The sequence below is a fragment of the Bombina bombina genome, chromosome 4 (assembly GCF_027579735.1).
Source record: "Bombina bombina isolate aBomBom1 chromosome 4, aBomBom1.pri, whole genome shotgun sequence".
In the NCBI taxonomy this organism is placed as follows: domain Eukaryota; kingdom Metazoa; phylum Chordata; class Amphibia; order Anura; family Bombinatoridae; genus Bombina; species Bombina bombina.
In genome coordinates, this window is record NC_069502.1 from 447,768,216 (window position 1) to 447,792,844 (window position 24,629).

Here is a 24,629-nt window from a genome sequence, read left to right on the forward strand (position 1 = left end):
TTAATAACAGAAGTAAATTAAAAAGGGACACTATACCCAAATTTTTTCTTTCATGATTCAGATAGAGCATGCGATTTTAAGCAACTTTTCAATTTACTCCTATTATCAATTTTTCTTCATTCTCTTTCTATCTTTATTTAAAAAGCAGGAATGTAATGCATAGGAGCCGGCCCATGTTTGGTTGAGAACCTGGGTTATGCTTGCTTATTGGTGTATAAATGTCAGTCACCAATAGGCAAACTATCTATGGTGCTGAACCTAAAATGGGCTGGCTGCTAAGATTTACATTTCTGCTTTTTAAATAAAGATAGCAAGAAAACAAAGAAGAATTAATAATAGGAGTAAATTAGAATGTTGCTTAAAAGTTCATGTTCTATCTGAATCATGAAAGAAGAAAAAAAATGTGGGTTTAGTATCCCTTTAAGGTCTTTAAAAATCCCATGTTCTATCTGGGACAACTGGTTTTCAAACCTGTCCTAAGGCCTCCCCCAAACAGGCCAGATTTTGAGGATATCTAGACTAGAGCACAGGTGAAATAATCAGCTGATTAGTAAAAAGGGTCATTTTACCTGCTCTCATCCAAGGTAATCCTTCAAATCTGGTCTGTTATGGAGGCCTGATGACAGGTTTGAAAACCAGTGATCTGAAGCATAAAAGTTTAAACGTGACTTTTACTGTAAAAAAAAAAAAAACACACAACAAACAGGAGAAATGTTCAAATTATCTTATTACATTAATATACAGTACAGTGTCCAAGAAGGGGTGGTGCACTTTTGTTGTGTTGGGAACCCAGAGCTTTAACAATATGCAGTTTATATTTTAAAAAAAATAAAAAAAAATTCCTCTATAAACTACATTTTATTAAAGATCATTGTGTTAAAGTACAGCTTGGAGTATGGCTATCTGCTGAAACGCGTCAGCTACATTTATGTCACACCGTCTGCTGTGTTTATTTTTGTAATATACACGGATACATAGCATTGGATACATGAGAGTTGCTGTTTACAGCTTTCTGTTCCCATTGCGTGTTTTTTGGATTTTAAGGTATAGCTGTATCACAAATGTTCAAAGTAGTAAGAGTATGTATGTTTGTCATCCACCAGTTTTCCTTCCGTTAGGTCTCCTTCCCCTGTAAGCTACTTGTGGTAACATGTAAAAGCTGTATTAAAAGGGACATATTACTCATATGCTAAATCACTTGAAACTGATGCAGTATAACTGTAAAAAGCTGACAGGAAAATATCACCACCTGAGCATCTCTATGTAAAAAAGGAAGGTATTTTACCTCACAATTTCCTCAGCTCAGCAGAGTAAGTTCTGTGTAAAAAGTTATACTCAGCTGTTCCCAGCTGCAGGTAAAAAAAAAATAATAAAGAAATGAACAGCAGCCAATCAGCATCAGCAGTGCTGAGGTCATGAACTCTTTTACTGTGATCTCATGAGATTTGATAGTAAGCTGAATAGGGAAATAATATAAGAGTGCACAAGGCTCATCCCCTAAGCTATCCCAGGACAGACACACTAAAATGCTGCTTAGAAATCCTTTACAATGGGAGGTGGCTACGGAGGAACTTTTGAGGTAAAATATATTTATTTTTTACATAGAGATGTTCAGGAGATATTTTCTAGTCAGCTTTTTACAGCTATACTGCATCACTTTCAAGTGTTTAAACATTTGGGTATTATGGCCCTTTAAAGTGACATTGAAATTCTGGTTAGTGCTACAACAGCATGGTTACTATTCACCATGCTACTGCTTTTTCTCCTGTTCCAGCAACCCTTCATAAAAATGTTCTACAGTTTTAACCCCTTAATGACAACTGACGTACTAGGTACGTCATGCAAAAACTAACAGTTAATGACAATGGACGTACCTGGTACGTCAGTTGTCTAACAGAGTACTGGAAGCGATCACAAATGCTTCCAGCAGCTCTGAGGGTATTGCAGTGATGCCTCGATATGGAGGCATCCTGCAATACCACTTTACAAGCCTCCGATGCAGAGAGAGCCACTCTGTGGCCCTCTCTGCACCGGTAGCGATGGTGCCAGTGTCCGGGTGTGAGGGTGCATGGGCGCGTGCACGGGGCGCGCGTGCGCGCATTAGCCACACTGACACCAATGAATGAGGACAGAAAGGGAGAAAAAGGTAAAAAAAAATTTTAAAATATAAAAGGATCTGGGAGGGGGTGGGGGTATTGTGGGGGGGGGGCTACTACACTACATAAATAGTTTTTAAGTTAAAAATAAAATAAAAATACTTTTTGGGGGGGTTTTGGGGCCAAACTGGGTACTGGCAGACAGCTGCCAGTACCCAAGATGGCGGTAATTAGGTAGGGGAGAGGGTTAGAGAGCTTGAGGGGGGATCAGGGAGGTTGGGGCTAAGGCAGGGGTCCATCACAGCTAAAATATTTTATTATTTTTATTTACAAAAAAAAAAAAAATTATTTAGTACTGGCAGACTTTCTGCCAGTACTTAAGATGGCGGGAACAATTGTGGTGTGGGGGAGGGAAGAGAGCCGTTTGGGAGGGATCAGGGGGTGGGATGTGTCAGGTGGGAGGCTGATCTCTAAAATTAACCCTGCAAGCTACCTAATTTAACCCCTTCACTGCTGGGCATAATTAACGTGTGGTGCGCAGCAGCATTTAGCGGCCTTCTAATTACCAAAAAGTAACGCCAAAGCCATATAAGTCTGCTATTTCTGAACAAAGGGGATCCCAGAGAAGCTTTTACAACAATTTCTGAAATAATAGCACAAGCTGTTTGTAAATAATTTCAGTGAGAAACCTAAAATTGTGAAAAATTTAAAGTGTTTTTTTTTTTTTATTTGCTCGCATTTGGCGGTGAAATGGTGGCATAAAATATACCAAAATGGGCCTAGATCAATACTTGGGGTTGTCTACTACACTACAGCTAAAATTAACCCTACAAGCTCCCTAATTAACCCCTTCACTCCTGGGCATAAAACACGTGTGGTGCGCAGCGGCATTTAGCGGCCTTCTAATTACCAAAAAGCAACCCCAAAGCCATATAAGTCTGCTATTTCTGAAAAAAGGGGATCCCAGAGAAGCATTTACAACCATTTGTGCCATAATTGCAGAAGCTGTTTGTAAATAATTTCAGTGGGAAACCTAAAGTTTGTGACAAATTTTGTGAAAAAGTGAACTTTTTTTTTTTTTCAATCGCATTTGGCGGTGAAATGGTGGCATGAAATATACCAAAATGGGCCTAGATCAATACTTTGGGTTGTCTTCTAAAAAAAAATATATACATGTCAAGGGATATTCAGGTATTCCTGACAGATATCAGGGTTCCAATGTAACTAGCGCTAATTTTGAAAAAAAGTGGTTTGGAAATAGCGAAGTGCTACTTGTATTTATTGCCCCATAAATTGCAAAAAAAGCAAAGAACGTGTAAACATTGGGTATTTCTAAACTCAAGACAAAATTTAGAAACTATTTAGCATGGGTGTTTTTTGGTGATTGTAGATGTGTAACAGATTTTGGGGGTCAAAGTTAGAAAGAGTGTGTTTTTTCCTCATATTTTATTATTTATTTTTTTAGTAAATTATAATACATGATGAAAATAATGGTATCTTTAGAAAGTCCATTTAATGGCGAGAAAAACGGTATATAATATGTGTGGCTACAGTAAATGAGTAAGAGGAAAATTACAGCTAAACACAAACACTGCAGAAATGTAAAAATAGCCATTGTCATTAAGGGTAAGAAAATTGAAAAATGGTCCGGTCATTAAGAGGTTAACCAAACATGGTTAAGCTCCACCTTTTCATATGGTGTGCCAGTATACTCCCATCCTGAGACAGAAGCAGTGAATATTTACAGATCAGTGAGGCTTCTGGCTTTCTGAGAACTTATAATATGCTTCAGGTTAGGGTCCGTGATTCAGAGAAGAAACAGAATTTATGCTTACCTGATAAATTACTTTCTCCAACGGTGTGTCCGGTCCACGGCGTCATCCTTACTTGTGGGATATTCTCTTCCCCAACAGGAAATGGCAAAGAGTCCCAGCAAAGCTGGTCACATGATCCCTCCTAGGCTCCGCCCACCCCAGTCATTCGACCGACGGAAAATAATTCATCAGACCTGATTAAAAAACCAGGGCGGGCCGTGGACCGGACACACCGTTGGAGAAAGTAATTTATCAGGTAAGCATAAATTCTGTTTTCTCCAACATTGGTGTGTCCGGTCCACGGCGTCATCCTTACTTGTGGGAACCAATACCAAAGCTTTAGGACACGGATGAAGAGAGGGAGCAAATCAGGTTACCTAAACGGAAGGCACCACAGCTTGCAAAACCTTTCTCCCAAAAATAGCCTCTGAAGAAGCAAAAGTATCAAATTTGTAAAATTTGGCAAAAGTGTGCAGTGAAGACCAAGTCGCTGCCTTACATATCTGGTCAACAGAAGCCTCGTTCTTGAAGGCCCATGTGGAAGCCACAGCCCTAGTGGAGTGAGCTGTGATTCTTTCAGGAGGCTGCCGTCCGGCAGTCTCATAAGCCAATCGGATAATGCTTTTAAGCCAAAAGGAAAGAGAGGTAGAAGTCGCTTTTTGACCTCTCCTTTTACCAGAATAAACAACAAACAAGGAAGATGTTTGTCTGAAATCTTTAGTAGCCTCTAAATAGAATTTTAGAGCACGGACTACGTCCAAATTGTGTAACAAACGTTCCTTCTTTGAAACTGGATTCGGACACAAAGAAGGTACAACTATCTCCTGGTTAATATTTTTGTTAGAAACAACTTTCGGAAGAAAACCAGGCTTAGTACGCAAAACCACCTTATCTGCATGGAACACCAGATAGGGCGGAGAACACTGCAGAGCAGATAACTCTGAAACTCTTCTAGCAGAAGAAATTGCAACCAAAAACAAAACTTTCCAAGATAGTAACTTAATATCTATGGAATGTAAAGGTTCAAACGGAACCCCTTGAAGAACTGAAAGAACTAGATTTAGACTCCAGGGAGGAGTCAAAGGTCTGTAAACAGGCTTGATCCTAACCAGAGCCTGAACAAATGCTTGAACATCTGGCACGGCTGCCAGTCTTTTGTGAAGTAAAACAGGATTATCTGCAAGTTCTCTAAAGGGACAGATCTCTGCTTTATCTTTCTCCAAACCTTCTTGTAGAAAGGATAGAATCTTAGGAATTTTTATCTTGTTCCATGGGAATCCTTTGGATTCACACCAACAGATATATTTTTTCCATATTTTATGGTAAATTTTTCTAGTTACAGGCTTTCTAGCCTGAATCAGAGTATCTATTACAGAATCTGAAAACCCACGCTTTGATAAAATCAAGCGTTCAATCTCCAAGCCGTCAGTTGGAGGGAAACCAGATTCGGATGTTCGAATGGACCCTGAACAAGAAGGTCCTGTCTCAAAGGTAGCTTCCATGGTGGAGCCGATGACATATTCACCAGGTCTGCATACCAAGTCCTGCGTGGCCACGCAGGAGCTATCAAGATCACCGAGGCCCTCTCCTGATTGATCCTGGCTACCAGCCTGTGGATGAGAGGAAACGGTGGGAATACATAAGCTAGGTTGAAGGTCCAAGGTGCTACTAGTGCATCTACTGGAGTCGCCTTGGGATCCCTGGATCTGGACCCGTAGCAAGGAACCTTGAAGTTCTGACGAGACGCCATCAGATCCATGTCTGGAATGCCCCATAATTGAGTTATTTGGGCAAAGATTTCCGGATGGAGTTCCCACTCCCCCGGATGGAATGTCTGACGACTCAGAAAATCCGCTTCCCAATTTTCCACTCCTGGGATGTGGATCGCAGACAAGTGGCAGGAGTGACCCTCCGCCCACTGAATTATCTTGGTCACTTCTTTCATCGCCAGGGAACTCCTTGTTCCCCCCTGATGATTGATATATGCAACGGTCGTCATGTTGTCTGATTGAAACCTTATGAATTTGGCCTTTGCTAGTTGAGGCCAAGCTCTGAGAGCATTGAATATCGCTCTCAGTTCCAGAATGTTTATCGGGAGAAGAGACTCTTCCCGAGACCATAGACCCTGAGCTTTCAGGGATTCCCAGACCGCGCCCCAGCCCACTAGACTGGCGTCGGTCGTGACAATGACCCACTCTGGTCTGCGGAAGCTCATTCCCTGTGACAGATTGTCCAGGGTCAGCCACCAACGGAGTGAATCTCTGGTCTTTTGATCTACTTGAATCACCGGAGACAAGTCTGTATAATCCCCATTCCACTGTCTGAGCATGCACAGTTGTAATGGTCTTAGATGAATTCGTGCAAAAGGAACTATGTCCATTGTTGCAACCATCAATCCTATTACTTCCATGCACTGCGCTATGGAAGGACGAGGAACAGAATGAAGTACTTGACAAGAGCTTAGAAGTTTGGATTTTCTGACCTCTGTCAGAAAAATCCTCATTTCTAAGGAATCTATTATTGTTCCCAAGAAGGGAACTCTTGTTGACGGGGACAGAGAACTTTTTTCTTTGTTCACCTTCCATCCGTGAGATCTGAGAAAGGCTAGGACGATGTCCGTATGAGCCTTTGCTTTTGACAGGGACGACGCTTGAATTAGGATGTCGTCCAAGTAAGGTACTACTGCAATGCAAAAAATATACTGTATATAATACAATATTAAGGTAGCGCCACACAGCAGTAAATATAAATGTGCAAGGGGCACTGTATATGGCAAAAGAGTGAATAATTCACAGTGTGGTCATAAAATAAGCAATAAATCAGAAAATAAAAATTCAGCACATAGAAAACGATATAAATATAAATAATAATAGCAATGCAAAGCAAATAAAAGCTCAGAGACTCATATGAATTTGATGATATAGTCCCTTTTAGAAAGTCATTTCAATATATGAGAGAAGATAACATAAAGTTCAAACTTCCCTCTCTTGGAGTGTCCTTGTCTGGATGCGTGTGTTTGCGGTGCAGCTCCCTCCCAATCACTGGTGTGATCTCCGTGAGGTGTGGATCTGTGAGCAAAAAATCTGTAAAAACAGAAAGGGGTGTGGAGCGCAGCCAGGGAAAAGAAACACGCTGATCTAAGTGCAGATTAAAAAACACCTTTTCACTTTATTCACAATAAAATCATCTGGATGTACACTTACAAGCTTCACCCTCAAACATATGAGGTATGTGCTGGCACTCTGTATAAGTTGTCCCAAACACGGATAAACTGGATACTGTATGTTCAAACTGTGTCTGTGTCCCACTGTGAGTAACACACTGGCCCACTTTAAATATATAGCTCACCGGGATACTAATGTCCCTTTATGGCTGTTAGAAAGGCACTGAGAAGCAAAGTCCCAATATATAGTGCGATAACAAATAGGGCTGTGTAACAACTCAGGGGAACAGGCTATGGTCGTTTGGAGGCGGTAAGAAACAGTGGCAGCGCGGTCCTATAATGATAGCCGGCTAAAGGAGACGCCGTTGCACACAGTGCTAACCTGATCCTCCGTCAAATAGATGGGCGTGGCCTTACGCGTTTCGCTGGGCTCCTCCCAGCTTCGTCAGAGGCGATGCCCATCTACTCTACTGACGTTTCTTATAAGGGGACCGCGCTGCCACTGTTTCTTACCGCCTCCAAACGACCATAGCCTGTTCCCCTGAGTTGTTACACAGCCCTATTTGTTATCGCACTATATATTGGGACTTTGCTTCTCAGTGCCTTTCTAACAGCCATAAAGGGACATTAGTATCCCGGTGAGCTATATATTTAAAGTGGGCCAGTGTGTTACTCACAGTGGGACACAGACACAGTTTGAACATACAGTATCCAGTTTATCCGTGTTTGGGACAACTTATACAGAGTGCCAGCACATACCTCATATGTTTGAGGGTGAAGCTTGTAAGTGTACATCCAGATGATTTTATTGTGAATAAAGTGAAAAGGTGTTTTTTAATCTGCACTTAGATCAGCGTGTTTCTTTTCCCTGGCTGCGCTCCACACCCCTTTCTGTTTTTACAGATTTTTTGCTCACAGATCCACACCTCACGGAGATCACACCAGTGATTGGGAGGGAGCTGCACCGCAAACACACGCATCCAGACAAGGACACTCCAAGAGAGGGAAGTTTGAACTTTATGTTATCTTCTCTCATATATTGAAATGACTTTCTAAAAGGGACTATATCATCAAATTCATATGAGTCTCTGAGCTTTTATTTGCTTTGCATTGCTATTATTATTTATATTTATATCGTTTTCTATGTGCTGAATTTTTATTATCTGATTTATTGCTTATTTTATGACCACACTGTGAATTATTCACTCTTTTGCCATATACAGTGCCCCTTGCACATTTATATTTACTGCTGTGTGGCGCTACCTTAATATTGTATTATATACAGTATATTTTTTGTGTTTTCTTGTGAGGGTGTTTCCGGTTGGTTACTGATTGGTTCCCTTCTAGACACACCCCACTACTTTGGTGTTTGTTGAAGGTATAGCAGCCGTACGCTTTGGTTACAATTACTTTAGCCTGTGTGTGTGTATATATATACTTCTTTATCTATTGATCCTAGATCTTCATATTTATGGCTACCTCAGATAGTTTTGGAAATTACTTTGACCCAACTACAAGAAGTAGATTATTATCCACATCTATAGAAAAAGAAGGAGAAGAAAAAGATCCTAAAATTCTGTTTCGTAGACTAGAGAGATTGTGTAAATCACAGATCAACTGTTGGTATGACTTGATCACACTAGAAAATTTTGAAAAATATGGGATTATCCCCAAAGGGCTAAAATTATATAAAGCCAATATTTTTGAGTTAGATGAAGTCGAATATCACAGTGAGTGGGAGGAAGCAATGGACGAATGTTCCAGGAAGTTCATATCCATTCTAAAAAAAAATATAGGGACAAAAAGGTACAGAAATTGACTGAGGAGATTAACCAGATAGAAACAATTATTAATGAATATAAGGATGATGTGTTATATATCGAACTAGATAATAGGAACCGCGCTTCCTTGAAACACTTTGAGTCTGAACTTATAAAAAACAAAAAGAAAAAATTATATCATGCCCTGTATGGGGGACAAGAACAAGATAGTCAAAATATACAAACAAATTCTGAGGAAATAGGACAGGGAGAAACGGAGAGAGGGAATGATTTGAATAGACCTTTTGACAGTAGACACTTCCACATTAATGGACAACCAAAACAACAGCGTAAAAATAACTACAATAATAAAAATAGGAATCAGATGAAAAGTGACCAGAAAAAAGATAGAGATATTCAAGACACATATAGGGGGCAGAAATTTAAAGGTAATGAGTGGAGAGACAGTCCTCAGAGTGGAAATTGGAGAAATAGGTTTGGGTCTAATAGGAATAGCCCGAAAAATATGGGAGCTATACCAAAAGAGAGGACTCAAGAGGGGAATCACCCTCAAAGTAACAATAATACAAACAAAAATACCTGGGGGAATAATAATCACAAAAAAGGTGAAAATGGGCCCAAAAGGAACCCAAATAAAGATCTAACAAAAGATATGGGGGGATATTTTCCATTCAGAAGAGACCAGGTACAGGACCGTTTTTTAGACATACACCCCAGAGACCCCCCAAACGAGGGGAACAGAAATCCCAAAAGAGGTATAGAGTACGGAGAAGGGGATGTAGAGGAGGGGTGGTATGTCGAATCAAAGAACAAAAAAGGGAGAGACAAGCAATACTGAAAGCACATGGACAAAAGATTTTTAACATTTCAGAAAGAGTGCTTACTAGGGAAGAAGAGAAACTCCTAGAAAAAGGACTTTCTTTTTCACCAGATATGGTCCCTAATGATTTTGAATTATTCATTGACTTGAAAAAGCTGGTGAGGAAGCTCACTCTCACCAGACATTTTCAACTAAGGGAGAGTCACTGCATAGAGAATGAAAGTGAAAAACAGGGGGATGAATCCCTTTTAGTCCTGGAAAGTTTAGAATTAGAAAATCAGGTTTCATACGAAAATAATGAGGGAGAAGTACTTGAGATCTTACGAGATTTAGAGAATGAAGCTAAAGATATACCTATTAATCATAGCTCATTAAAGAAAAAATCCTCGTTTTACCCAACACAGTCTAAGGGTTACTGTATACCAGTCTTTGAATCTCTAATGGATAAAGAAATTAGAGAAATCTGTAACAAAAATAAGATCGACAATAAAAAACGATTACATTATGGGAAGGGTAACCTTTCCAGACTGGAATTATGTGCTCTTAAAAATCTTAGTGAAGATAGAAGTATCATCATCCGCAACGCCGATAAAGGCGGCGGTATTGTGGTACAAAATAGACAAGAGTACATTAAGGAAGCAGTTCGCCTGTTGTCAGATACAGAGACTTACTGCACTTTAGATAAAAATCCCACCAAGGATTTTTTAAATGAATATGAGAATCTTATTAGAGATGGCAAAAAGAAAGGCGTTTTATCTAAAACTGAATTTGACTACCTGGTGGTGGAGAACCCTGTCCTACCGATTTTTTATCATTTACCCAAGATTCACAAGGGCCTAACAGATCCCCCAGGTAGGCCCATTGTGTCGGGGATAGGGGGACTCACCACCAGGTTGTCTGAGTATGTGGATGTCATATTGAAACCCATGGTACCCTGTTTAAGGTCCTATGTAAGGGACACACCACATTTACTAGAGTTGGTGGAGGGTCTCGAGTGGAAAGAGGATTATATATGGATAACGATGGATGTGTGCGCATTGTACACTTCCATCCCACATTCTCTAGGTATAACAGCTGTAAAATACTTCCTGGAGAAAAGTGGATATATAAATGAAATACAGAGTAGTTTCTTAGAGTCAGCAATGGATTTCATTTTGACCAGGAACTATTTCTTATTCGAAAACAGGTACCTCCTACAAAAAAGAGGGACCGCAATGGGGACTAAATTTGCCCCCAATTTTGCGAACCTCTAAATGGGGTGGTGGGAGGACCTGTTCATTTTCAATAAGGAGAATCCATATAAACCTCACATAATAAGATGGCATCGATACATAGATGACATTCTGATAGTGTGGCAGGGCCCTGCTGAAGGGATTAGACTGTTCCTTGAATATGTAAATAAGAATGTAATGAACCTGAATTTCACCATGGAGTTTAATTCTAAAAAAGTCACGTTTCTAGATCTTGAACTAATAAAAGAGGGATCAAGTATATACACCAGTCTATATAGAAAGCCCACGGACACCAACGGGTATCTACATGCCCATAGTGGACACCACGAGAAATGGAAAAGAAACATCTCTTTTGGACAGTTTCAGAGGGCCAGGCGAAATTGTACCAAAGATACTGATTTCCTACGAGAAGCAGAAATAATCAAAAACAGATTTCTGGCAAAAGGCTATCCTGAAGCAATGTTAGTAGATACGCAGGAACGAGTAGGTAAGATGGATAGGAACACACTTGTGAAAGGGAAGGCAAAGTGTGAAAAAACAAAACAACTATATACATCAGAGAATAGACAAGGGAAGAAAAAGGAAAAAAGGAAAATACAACTGGTCACTAGATACAATAGAGCCTCTAGAGATATAGAGAAAGCAATAAAGAGACACTGGCCTATACTAATGCAGGACCCAATTTTGAGGGATTCTATTAATGAACAAGGTCAGGTAGTTTTTAAGCGAAATATTAACATCAAGAATAAAATTAGCCCAAGTATGTTGAGACCTGCTAGTAAAGATCCATGGCTACAGAAACACACACACAGCTTTTTTAAATGTGGTAGAAAAAACTGTAAATGCTGTGCTCACCAAAATCCACAGAATAAATCTTTTGGAATCCTAAGAAATGACAACGAATACAAAATTAAAAGTTTAATGACGTGTAAAACCAGTTATGTGGTATATCTCCTGAGGTGCTCCTGTGACAAAATTTACGTTGGACGCACGAAGCGCCAGATAAAAACGAGGTTCGGGGAGCACCTCAGGAATATAGAAAATGGTCTAGAGAGTCATGGTCTATCAGCACATTTTTTGGAGTGTCATAATAGAGATAGTGCAGGGTTAACTGTAGTTGCCATTGAACATATTAGGAACAGAATGAGGGGAGGGGATCGCCTCCTTGAGTTGAGAAAACGGGAGACGTATTGGATCCATAGACTGGGGTCTATGGGTCCAGACGGCCTTAACCGTGATATTGATTTAGCTGCATTTCTAGACACTTAGTAGGATATATATTGGTTGCCTGCACAGACCTTTTTTATATTACAGGCAGTTTATGTTTAAGCTTGTTACACTAATATTAGAGTGAGAGTATTTCGTTTAGATGTTTTAGATAAACTTGCAGTTCTAACACATTTTTTAATCAAAAATTTTTTACTATGTTTCATTGCTCTCTTTCTCGATATTTATATTTTTAAGTTTTTATTTGTAACTCTTATGTGTTTTGCTTACTATGTAATTTATATTTGTTGCCATGATGAAAGTTTTATGGTTACATTTTATATTGACTTGCTTGCATCTGAGAAATATTAGTTTATATTCTGTGCATTTTATCTTCTGTGTATTATGTGTAACAGCTGTGCAGGCCCAGCTACTAGTTACTATGATATGTGGGTGTGTTACCAAATGGTTAGCCAGGATTGGCTAAAGCACAGTATAGGACACCCCTTATAAGAAACGTCAGTAGAGTAGATGGGCATCGCCTCTGACGAAGCTGGGAGGAGCCCAGCGAAACGCGTAAGGCCACGCCCATCTATTTGACGGAGGATCAGGTTAGCACTGTGTGCAACGGCGTCTCCTTTAGCCGGCTATCATTATAGGACCGCGCTGCCACTGTTTCTTACCGCCTCCAAACGACCATAGCCTGTTCCCCTGAGTTGTTACACAGCCCTATTTGTTATCGCACTATATATTGGGACTTTGCTTCTCAGTGCCTTTCTAACAGCCATAAAGGGACATTAGTATCCCGGTGAGCTATATATTTAAAGTGGGCCAGTGTGTTACTCACAGTGGGACACAGACACAGTTTGAACATACAGTATCCAGTTTATCCGTGTTTGGGACAACTTATACAGAGTGCCAGCACATACCTCATATGTTTGAGGGTGAAGCTTGTAAGTGTACATCCAGATGATTTTATTGTGAATAAAGTGAAAAGGTGTTTTTTAATCTGCACTTAGATCAGCGTGTTTCTTTTCCCTGGCTGCGCTCCACACCCCTTTCTGTTTTTACAGATTTTTTGCTCACAGATCCACTACTGCAATGCCCCTTGGTCTTAGAACCGCTAGAAGGGACCCTAGTACCTTTGTGAAAATCCTTGGAGCAGTGGCTAATCCGAATGGAAGTGCCACAAACTGGTAATGCTTGTCCAGAAAAGCAAACCTTAGGAACTGATGATGTTCCTTATGGATAGGAATATGTAGGTACGCATCCTTTAAATCCACGGTAGTCATAAATTGACTTTCCTGGATGGTGGGTAGGATCGTTCGAATAGTTTCCATTTTGAACGATGGTACCCTGAGAAATTTGTTTAGGATCTTCAGATCCAAAATTGGTCTGAATGTTCCCTCTTTTTTGGGAACTATGAACAGATTGGAATAAAATCCCATTCCTTGTTCTCTTATTGGAACTGGATGTATCACTCCCATCTTTAACAGGTCTTCTACACAATGTAAGAATGCCTGTCTCTTTATTTGTTTTGAAGATAAGTGAGACCTGTGGAACCTTCCCCTTGGGGGTAGTTCCTTGAATTCCAGGAGATAACCTTGAGAAACTATTTCTAGCGCCCAAGGATCCTGAACATCTCTTGCCCAAGCCTGAGCAAAGAGAGAGAGTCTGCCCCCCACTAGATCCGGTCCCGGATCGGGGGCTATCCCTTCATGCTGTTTTGGTAGCAGGGGTAGGCTTCTTGGCCTGCTTACCTTGTTCCAGCCTTGCATTGGTTTCCAGGCTGGTTTGGGTTGTGAAGTATTACCCTCTTGCTTAGAGGATGCAGAATTAGAGGCTGGTCCGTTTCTGCGAAAGGGACGAAAATTAGGCTTATTTTTAGCCTTAAAAGACCTATCCTGTGGGAGGGCGTGGCCCTTTCCCCCAGTGATGTCTGAAATAATCTCTTTCAAATCTGGTCCAAATAATGTTTTACCTTTGAAAGGAATGTTAAGCAATTTTGTCTTGGATGACACATCCGCTGACCAAGACTTTAGCCAAAGCGCTCTGCGCGCCACGATAGCAAACCCTGAATTTTTCGCCGCTAATCTAGCTAATTGCAAAGCGGCATCTAAAACAAAAGAGTTAGCCAATTTAAGTGCTTGAACTCTGTCCAAAACCTCCTCATACGAAGATTCTTTACTGAGCGACTTTTCTAGTTCCTCGAACCAGAAACACGCTGCCGTAGAGACAGGAACAATGCATGAAATTGGTTGTAGAAGGTAACCTTGCTGTACAAAAATCTTTTTAAGCAAGCCCTCTAATTTCTTATCCATAGGATCTTTGAAAGTACAACTATCTTCGATAGGAATAGTAGTGCGTTTGTTTAGAGTAGAAACCGCCCCCTCGACCTTGGGGACTGTCTGCCATAAGTCCTTTCTGGGGTCGACTATAGGAAATAATTTCTTAAATATAGGGGGGGGGAACAAAAGGTATGCCAGGCTTTTCCCACTCTTTATTTACTATCCGCCACCCGCTTGGGTATAGGAAAAGCGTCGGGGGGCACCGGAACCTCTAGGAACTTGTCCATCTTACATAATTTCTCTGGAATGACCAAATTGTCACAATCATCCAGAGTAGATAACACCTCCTTAAGCAGTGCGCGGAGATGTTCTAATTTAAATTTAAATGTCACAACATCAGGTTCAGCTTGATGAGAAATTTTTCCTGAATCTGAGATTTCTCCATCAGACAAAACCTCCCTCATGGCCCCTTGAGATTGGTGTGAGGGTATGTCAGAACAGTTATCAGCGCCCTCTTGCTCTTCAGTGTTTAAAAAAGAGCAATCGCGCTTTCTCTGATAAGTAGGCATTTTGGATAAAAGATTTGCTATGGAGTTATCCATTACAGCCGTTAATTGTTGCATGGTAATAAGTATTGGCGCACTAGATGTACTAGGGGCCTCCTGTGTGGGCAAAACTGGTGTAGACACAGTAGGGGATGATGTAGTATCATGTTTACTCCCCTCATTTGAGGAATCATCTTGGGCAATATCATTATCTGTTGCATTACTGTCCTTACTTTGTTTGGACACTATGGCACAATTATCACATAAATTTAAATGGGGAGACACATTGGCTTTCATACATATAGAACATAGCTTATCTGATGGTACAGACATGTTAAACAGGCTTAAACTTGTCAACAAAGCACAAAAAACGTTTTAAAATAAAACCGTTACTGTCTCTTTAAATTTCAAACTGAAAACACTTTATTACTGAATATGTGAAAAAGTATGAAGGAATTGTTCAAAAATTACCAAAATTTCACCACAGTGTCTTAAAGCATTAAAAGTATTGCACACCAAATTTCAGAGCTTTAACCCTTAAAATTTTTTAAATTTTTTAAATTTAACCCCTATACAGTCCCAGCTATATGCTTTGCTGAGACCCAACCAAGCCCAGAGGGGAATACGATACCAAATGACGCCTTCTAGAAGCTTTTTTTTAGTGATTCTTATATCCTCACACATGCATCTGCATGCCTTGCTCTCCAAAAACAACTGCGCAGTAATGGCGCGAAAATGAGGCTCAGTCTATAACTAGAAAGGCCCCCAGACTAAAAAAGGTGTCCAACACAGTCCCTGCCGTTTTTTAAACGGTCCCCAAGATTATAATGCCAATTATTAGCTAGAATCTGCATAATATGCCCCAATAAAGCAATCGTTTTAGCCCATAAAAATGTCTACCAGTTTTTAAGCCCTTTTTTAAGCCCTTTATTCTTTTATGTTTGACTAAGAAAATGGCTTACCGGTCCCCATGAGGGGAAATGACAGCCTTCCAGCATTACATGGTCTTGTTAGAAATATGGCTAGTCATACCTTAAGCAGAAAAGACTGCTAACTGTTTCCCCCAACTGAAGTTACTTCATCTCAACAGTCCTGTGTGGAAACAGCAATCGATTTTAGTTACTGTCTGCTAAAATCATCTTCCTCTTACAAACAGAAATCTTCATCCTTTTCTGTTTCAGAGTAAATAGTACATACCAGCACTATTTTAAAATAACAAACACTTGATAGAAGAATAAAAACTACATTTAAACACCAAAAAACTCTTAACCATCTCCGTGGAGATGTTGCCTGTGCAACGGCAAAGAGAATGACTGGGGTGGGCGGAGCCTAGGAGGGATCATGTGACCAGCTTTGCTGGGACTCTTTGCCATTTCCTGTTGGGGAAGAGAATATCCCACAAGTAAGGATGACGCCGTGGACCGGACACACCAATGTTGGAGAAAACTTTATATTTTTGCAGTGGCTGCATTGCTCTTTTGTGAAAACTAATATATTTTTTTTTATAAAATATAGTTTTACAAATGGTGTTGAAATAGAAAAATGTAGAGCACCCACACTGTATTATGCACACTATTCCCAAGCAAATTATACAGATGGCAAAAAGCTGCCAACATTACTTCTGTCACAGGGTTCAACAATACCCGAGTACCAAGATTGCAACACTCAGTATTAAGAGGCAAAGCTTCAGGGTATGCAGCTTTATAGCATCAATAAATACAATATAATGGCATAATCAACAAATGCAGAATAAAAATAAAAAAAATGCAGTCTAAATTTCAAATGATTAGATTTTTTTTCTGAAAAAAATGTCAGTTACTTCCATTTTCCTTTCCCCCTGTATAATGTAAAAACGCCATAGCCATAAGTGGCTAAAAAACGGTGGCTACATTTAGCCACCAATCAGCAAGCAATATCCAGGTGCTGAACCAAAAATGGTCTGGTTCATAAGCTTACATTCCTGCTTTTCAAATAAAGATACCAAGAGAATAAAGAAAAAATGATAGTATAAGTAAATTAGAAAATTGCAAGAACTGTGGTAACAAACTTTCAAAGTGACACAAAAGATATATAGTTAATGTTAACTGCTTGTAAATACTAGAAGGTCTGCCTAAACTGTGTTGCTTCAAATAGTTAGATACAGTAAAAACCTGATTTTAAAAGAGAACAAAGTAGATTTATGTAATTATTCCTTATAAAAGAGGGAACAATATCGTATATAGAGAAAATATGAAACAAACTTACGGATGCATTTTTTGTACAATATAAGCTAGAAATACAGAAGATGTAACAGTAAAGAAATTCTTATAAAAACACATCATACAGTGACAATACCGAAGTGCTGCTTGCTGAACTTTCTGCCAAATCTGGAATCTTGTAAGATTACTACATCTATATATCAGGGGTGTACTACTTTATCATCAATCATGGTCACACTAACTCTACACCCACACCATTAGAAGGCCAATCAGCACATTTTAGAATACTACTAATCAAAATATAGAAAACCAGTGAAGAATTCTTTAGCTTTAACATTGTTTTGACATGCACAAATGGCAACATGCTAGAGACGTCCTTGTTGTGTTAAAGATAACCAAATACACACATACCTCTCTGAGTTTTATTTCACATATCTCCATACAGACCTATACAGTATTTAGTTTGAACATATACATCAGTAGTGGACCCACTTAACAGAGGTCCCTGGTGCAAAAAAAATATTTTGGTGCCCCCCAAAGGTAACTCGGTAGTAAGTAATGGTGATAATATGCATGCTGCTCTATATAATGGTTTTAAATATAGGTAGATGGACTTGCAACCTGCACTAATAAAAAAATAAAAACACATTCTGCAAACAGCTATGTATATATTGGCTGCTATGGGCCCCCCTCAGCACTTGGGCTCTGGTGACACTGCACCTGCTGCACCAGTGGTAGTTCCACCCCTGATATACATGGTAAGATATTCTTTGAAGGGTTGCTGTGGTCCTCCAGGCTCCAAGTCAGTCAAACTTGATTAGATAATGCAAGAGGGTATTAGCCTATGACACAGGGGCGTATTAATGGATAGGCCAACAAGGCCGATGCCTAGGGTGGCAAACCCTGGGGGGCAGCACTTGAATATCTGGCTGCATTAAAAAAAAAAAATTTGAACGGGCGGCTTACCGCCATATGGTCACGTGACGTTTTTGACCAGCCAGCTTCCACTATCCGTTTGCATGCTGTGGAGTGGCAGAGCCAGTGAGGACTGGAGCGGGAGGCGACAAACTCAGCTAGGACACTCAGTCTCTGCCACAGAGTCACTCGTCAGACTCAGTACTACTAGTGTCTGCTCTGTACTTAGTCATCACTAGTCAAGTCAGTATCTTGGTCACGGGTGGGTGATAGAGGAGGCCGATGCCTATGGGAGTTTAATCACTTTGTGCGGTCAACTGGCATGGCAATAATAGCGTTAAATCAACCACTATGTGTTATTGGCAATAAAAGGGGTTAAATATATGCGCTGTGTGTTTGTAGCAATGGCAATATGGGTGTTTAATCCTTGATCTGTGTGTTACATGATGATGTCTGCTTTGTTCATGTTACTGGCAATATTGGTATTAAATCCCTCTTCAGTGTGTATTACCGCCAATATTAAATCACTTCACTGCATAAAAGAGGGTTAAAGTCATTGCTCTGTGTGGGCTAAATTAATTCAGGAACGGTTCTTCGCTATAATACTTGGGGCAGCAAACTTTGGTGAGCAAAAACTTGACTTCAGGACCAACTATCAAGGGAGTGGATGTTATATAAGTCACCCTTCATATGCATTTAGGTTTAAATCAACCTAACTGAGTGAATGCAAGCACTAAAAAAAAAAAAAAAAAAAAAAAAAAAAAGTTACACACTGACCAAAAAATATTATGGCTTAATAAGGTCTAAAACCTGGGCGTGGGGTCAGCAGAATTTTCAGTGCCTAGGGCAGCACAAAACCTAAATACGCAACTGCAATGACGTGTTCTAGTTAACTCTTCCATACATAATTACACTATTGTATCCAATTGGGTAACTTTAAGTTACTTAAATTCGGGATTCTTCTTCCCTTTATATCTTGAACATTCAGTGGGATGTTTGTTTATTGGTCGGTTTCTCCAATATTCAACTGGAGGGGAAAATTACCTTACTAGAGGGTATATGGTTTTAGGGACAATGATCTAAAGCTTTAAAAACACAAATTTTACCTTGAGAAATGTTTATCTCAATATGCAGTGTTCTGAATGTGAAGGTGAAATTCCTATATTGCAATATGAGGTAAAAAAAAAACCAAAAACAAAAAAACTCAGAAATGTTTAAATCAGGTTCATAGTACCTTGAGGTTGTAATGTTAGAGTTTTTTTTTTTGGGGGGGGGGTTCTATGTGTAAATGTGATTGGGGATTCTGCACCCAGATTTTGTGACAGTAAATTTAAAAGGGATTAGATTAAATTGCATCTGTATAGCTTGTTTAAAGGGACATGATGCCCAAATGTTGAAGCACTTGAAAGTGACGTAGCATAGCTGTAAAAATTTGACTAGAATATATCACCTGAACATCTCTGTTTTAAAGGAATATATTTACCTCCAAATTTTCTATGTATAACAACCCCATTGTAAAGAGACTTTAGTCCCAGGACTTCAAAGGGAGTGTGTATCTAGCATGTGCAGTCACAGTCATGTTCATTTCCTATTCAGTTTAAAGGGACACTGTACCCAAAAAAATTATTTTGTGATTCAGACTGAGCATGAAATTATAAGCAACTTTCTAATTTACTCCTATTATCAAATTTTCTTCATTCTCTTGGTATCTTTAATTGAAATGCAAGAATGTAAGTTTAGATGCCGGCCCATTTTTGGTGAACAACCTGGGTTGTCCTTGCTGATTGGTGGATAAATTCATCCACCAATAAAAAAGTGCTGTCCAGAGTACTGAAACCAAAAAAAGCTTAGATGCCTTTTTCAAATAATGATAGCAAGAGAACAAAGAAAAATTGATAATAGGAGTAAATTAGAAAGTTGCTTAAAATTGCATGTTCTTTCTGAATTACAAAAGAAAAAATTTGGGTTCAGTGTCCCTTTAAGGAAGTTTACTGTGAAATCTCATGAGATCACAGCAAAGCAATGCATGAGCTCAGCACTGCTGATACTTGTTGGCTAGTGTTTTGTTTTCTTCAACTTGCTCAAACTGTTCATAGAGCACTTACTCTGGTGAGATGAAATATTGAAGTAAAATATCTTCCCTTTTTACATAGAGATGTTCAGGTGATTTTTTTTTAAATATCAGCTTTTTACAGTTAAGCTGCATTAGTTACAAGTGATTTAGCATATCAGTATTATGTCCCTTTAAGTATAGGCTTACCAGAAGTCCCACTTTTACTGGGATTGTCCCGGTTTGGAGGTGCTGTCCCAGTGTCCCACCCGGTTGTTCATTCTGTCCCAGTAGTGTTGCCACCTCCAGGTTTCAAATCATGTGTTCGGGTTTCAGACCACCTGAAACCCAGACACATTATTCAAAATGACTGGACTGTGGCTCTCCAGCATAGTTGGATGCTGGTACTTTGTTACATACAGCTCTGCTTAGCTTAACGTTCGTGTCCTTCAAAGTTTAGTAATACAGGCTGAGTGAGCAGCATAGAGTTTTTTTTAATTTTGTAGTACTACTTGGTTTATTATTCTAAGAATTTAACACCCCCCCCCCCCCCGACCCCTGGTGACATTGCCGGCAATACACCTTTAGGGGAATCATATGGGTATGACCAGGAAGTGCAGACAGGCAGGATTTTTGGCGTGGATCTTGCTGTACTTCATGCAGAATAGCATTTTGGCTATAATCTTCCTGCATTATGGTATAGAGTAGCCTCTTAAACAGCTTTAGCAGGTACGTGTTTCTTTTTTACTTTCATTCAATGTTGTATTTATGCCTTATCAGTATTTGGCTCTGTTCCTTAATTAGACACATAAAACACATATTACACTGCAGATATTAAATTGTGAAATTGATAATTATGAAAGTGATAATTATGCTTGATGTTTGGCATTATTTAGAATCTGAGATTTAGATTAATGATATATTTGCCATGACAACGTAATGGTGCCTTTTTCACTAGGGGGTGGTGTTATGGTCTATTTAAACTGTGTGATTCACTTGTTTGACTGAGGAAGGGTAGAGTATCCACGAAACATTACACACATGAAAGCTACTACTTTAAAAGGACCGGTAATTGCCACGCCCCCTTGACCACGGTCCTGACCACACCCCCATTGGCAACGCACCAGGTGGTCCCAGTTTCACCTCTAAAAATTATGGTAAGCCTATTTAAGTATAGTGTTTCATATTAGGGAAATCAATCTATATTTCTATCATTTCCACTTAAGGTGGTTTTCTCTCTGAATTTTAATGTTAAAAACTTATGCCAGGATTTATATCATTAAAAGAACTCTAAACAAAAGAACATTGTGGATTTGAAAAGAAACCACTTTGTGCTTGAGTTGACTTATTGTACAAACAACTTGGTCACGAATACATTTTAGAATTGCTTCACTGAGAAAAAGAGCCTGCAGTTCTACACATTGTCACTGAAATGAGACCAAAAAGGAGTCTTGCTAGTAAGTATTCAGAACAAAAAGGTTTCAAAAGGGACAAGGGTGGAGGAAATTCTGAAGGTAAATCACACCTATCATAAAAAGATAAAAGGATTTATAGTGAGTGGAATTCCTAAAAGTTTTAAAAAGACACTAAACTTACTATGGTTACTAAATAACTTAAATGGACAATAAAATCAGAATTAAACTTTCATATAAACACGAATCTAGAGCATGTGATTTTACATATATTTCCACTTTATTTCTATATTTTTATATGCTTGATTTTGTTGGTATCCTTTGTTGACAATCATACCTAGGTAGGCTTGGGAGCAGCAATGCCCTACTGGGAGCTAACTGTTGATTGGTGGCACTACATATATGACTTGTCATTGGTTCACCTGATGTGCTCAGCTAGCTACAAGTAGTGCATTCCTGCTCTTTCAACAAAAGGATACCAAGAGAATTAAAAAGGGACATGAAACCGCAAATTTTATTTACAGATTCAGATAGAGCATGCAACTTTAAACAACGTTACAATTTACTTATATTATAAAAGTTGTCTTTGAACTCTTGATATACTTTGTTAAAAAGCAGGGAGGTACACTCAGGAGAGTGCACATCAGCAGCACTAAATGGCGGCAGTTTCGAAACAGCACTAGATGGCAGCACTTTTCCTGCCATGTATTACTCCAGAAATATGCACACTATCTGCTTAGGTATCTCTTCAACAAAGAATACATAAGAACAAAGCAAAATAGATATCAGAAATAAATTGTAAAGTTATTTTATTGTAGGCTCTGTCTGATTCACAAAAACATAATTTATGCTTACCTGATAAATTTATTTCTCTTGTGGTGTATCCAGTCCACGGATCATCCATTACTTGTGGGATATTCTCCTTCCCAACAGGAAGTTGCAAGAGGATCACCCACAGCAGAGCTGCTATATAGCTCCTCCCCTCACTGCCATATCCAGTCATTCGACCGAAACAAGACGAGAAAGGAGAAACCATAGGGTGCAGTGTTGACTGTAGTTTAATTAAAATTTAGACCTGCCTTAAAAGGACAGGGCGGGCCGTGGACTGGATACACTACAAGAGAAATAAATTTATCAGGTAAGCATAAATTATGTTTTCTCTTGTTAAGTGTATCCAGTCCACGGATCATCCATTACTTGTGGGATACCAATACCAAAGCTAAAGTACACGGATGATGGGAGGGACAAGGCAGGAACTTAAACGGAAGGAACCACTACATGTAGAACCTCTCTCCCAAAAACAGCCTCCGAAGAAGCAAAAGTGTCAAATTTGTAAAATTTTGAAAAGGTGTGAAGCGAAGACCAAGTCGCAGCCTTGCAAATCTGTTCAACAGAGGCCTCATTTTTAAAGGCCCAGGTGGAAGCCACAGCTCTAGTAGAATGAGCTGTAATCCTTTCAGGGGGCTGCTGTCCAGCAGTCTCATAGGCTAAGCGTATTATGCTCCGAAGCCAAAAGGAGAGAGAGGTTGCCGAAGCTTTTTGACCTCTCCTCTGTCCAGAGTAAACGACAAACAGGGCAGATGTTTAACGAAAATCTTTAGTAGCCTGTAACTAAAACTTCAAGGCACGGACTACGTCCAGATTATTCAAAAGACGTTCCTTCTTTGAAGAAGGATTAGGACACAATGATGGAACAACAATCTCTTGATTGATATTCCTGTTAGAAACCACCTTAGGTAAAAACCCAGGTTTGGTACGCAGAACTACCTTGTCTGAATGAAAAATCAGATAAGGAGAATCACAATGTAAGGCAGATAACTCAGAGACTCTTCGAGCCGAGGAAATAGCCATCAAAAACAGAACTTTCCAAGATAAAAGTTTAATATCAATGGAATGAAGGGGTTCAAACGGAACTCCCTGAAGAACTTTAAGAACCAAGTTTAAGCTCCACGGGGGAGCAACAGTTTTAAACACAGGCTTAATCCTAACCAAAGCCTGACAAAATGCCTGGACGTCTGGAACTTCTGCCAGACGCTTGTGCAAAAGAATAGACAGAGCAGAGATCTGTCCTTTTAAAGAACTAGCTGATAAGCCTTTGTCCAAACCCTCTTGGAGAAAGGACAATATCCTAGGAATTCTAACCTTACTCCATGAGTAACTCGTGGATTCACACCAATAAAGATATTTACGCCATATCTTATGGTAGATTTTCCTGGTGACAGGCTTCCGAGCCTGTATTAAGGTATCAATGACTGACTAGGAGAAGCCACGCCTTGATAGAATCAAGCGTTCAATCTCCATGCAGTCAGTCTCAGAGAAAGTAGATTTGGATGATTGAAAGGACCTTGTATTAGAAGGTCCTGCCTCAGAGGCAGAGTCCATGGTGGAAGAGATGACATGTCCACTAGGTCTGCATACCAGGTCCTGCGTGGCCACGCAGGCGCTATCAGAATCACTGATGCTCTCTCCTGTTTGATTTTGGCAATCAGTTGAGGGAGCAGAGGAAACCGTGGAAACACATAGGCCAGGTTGAAGAACCAAGGAGCTGCTAAAGCATCTATCAGCGTTGCTCCCGGGTCCCTGGACCTGGATCCGTAACAAGGAAGCTTGGCGTTCTGGCGAGATGCCATGAGATCCATTTCTGGTTTGCCCCAACGATGGACCAGTTGAGCAAACACCTCCGGATGGAGTTCCCACTCCCCTGGATGAAAAGTCTGACGACTTAGAAAATCCGCCTCCCAGTTCTCTACGCCTGGGATGTGGATCGCTGACAGGTGGCAAGAGTGAGACTCTGACCAGCGAATTATCTTTGAGACTTCTAACATCGCTAGGGAACTCCTGGTTCCCCCTTGATGGTTGATGTAAGCCACAGTCGTGATGTTGTCCGACTGAAATCTGATGAACCTCAGTGTTGCTAACTGAGGCCAAGCTAGAAGAGCATTGAATATTGCTCTTAACTCCAGAATATTTATTGGGAGGAGTTTCTCCTCCTGAGTCCACGATCCCTGAGTCTTCAGGGAGTTCCAGACTGCGCCCCAACCTAGAAGGCTGGCATCTGTTGTTACAATCGTCCAATCTGGCCTGCGAAAGGTCATACCCTTGGACAGAT

At 39.9% G+C, this 24,629-nt stretch overlaps 1 protein-coding gene across 1 annotated transcript in view; it reads right to left on the minus strand.

Annotated features, from left to right (window-relative positions):
- Window positions 1-24,629, minus strand: part of DIS3L2 (DIS3 like 3'-5' exoribonuclease 2) — a 1,626,200-nt gene that overhangs the window by 1,559,856 nt on the left and 41,715 nt on the right. Inside the window, exon 2 of the mRNA XM_053711913.1 lies at window positions 570-674. The gene's annotated coding sequence lies outside the window, so the exon portion shown is untranslated. The remainder of the gene's footprint in view (window positions 1-569; window positions 675-24,629) is intronic.